The 425-nt window shown below is 38.1% G+C and overlaps 1 long non-coding RNA gene across 1 annotated transcript in view; it reads right to left on the reverse strand.

Moving 5' to 3' along the window:
* The window catches only part of LOC109336330, a 17006-nt gene that overhangs the window by 2904 nt on the left and 13677 nt on the right, over positions 1 to 425 (reverse strand). Inside the window, exon 3 of the long non-coding RNA XR_002106335.1 lies at positions 300 to 305. This is a non-coding gene — a long non-coding RNA (uncharacterized LOC109336330). The remainder of the gene's footprint in view (positions 1 to 299; positions 306 to 425) is intronic.

Genomic DNA, 425 nt, shown 5'->3' on the forward strand with positions numbered 1-425 from the left:
CTTCATAACACTTTAAGTTTATAAAGTCAAGACTTTTAGGTAAATCTCATTATTTCAAGTATACAGTAAAACAAATTTTCATGAACATCTTAAAAGTCCCACATTGCCTAGAATTAGAATAGAGTAGAATATCAATGTTATATATTGGACTCAAGTCCCTTGTTACAATGTGTACCAGATATAAGCACCTAATAGAAACACCTCATGGGCAGGTGGGCCCATGGGTGTGCTAGGGTTTGTAATCCTTATTCTATAATAATATCTTAGTAGCCGCTGAACGCTCCCGGGGACGTAGGCACAATTGGCTAAACCCAGTTAACAAATTCCCTTGTTTCTTTTCTTCTATTTACTCGTATGTCCCTTACTTGATTGCTTTTGGCCAACGTTGCGCAACGATTGCTTCCGCTGCACCAACAATTGGTATC

The sequence above is a fragment of the Lupinus angustifolius genome, chromosome LG02 (assembly GCF_001865875.1).
Source record: "Lupinus angustifolius cultivar Tanjil chromosome LG02, LupAngTanjil_v1.0, whole genome shotgun sequence".
Taxonomy (NCBI): Eukaryota; Viridiplantae; Streptophyta; class Magnoliopsida; order Fabales; family Fabaceae; genus Lupinus; species Lupinus angustifolius.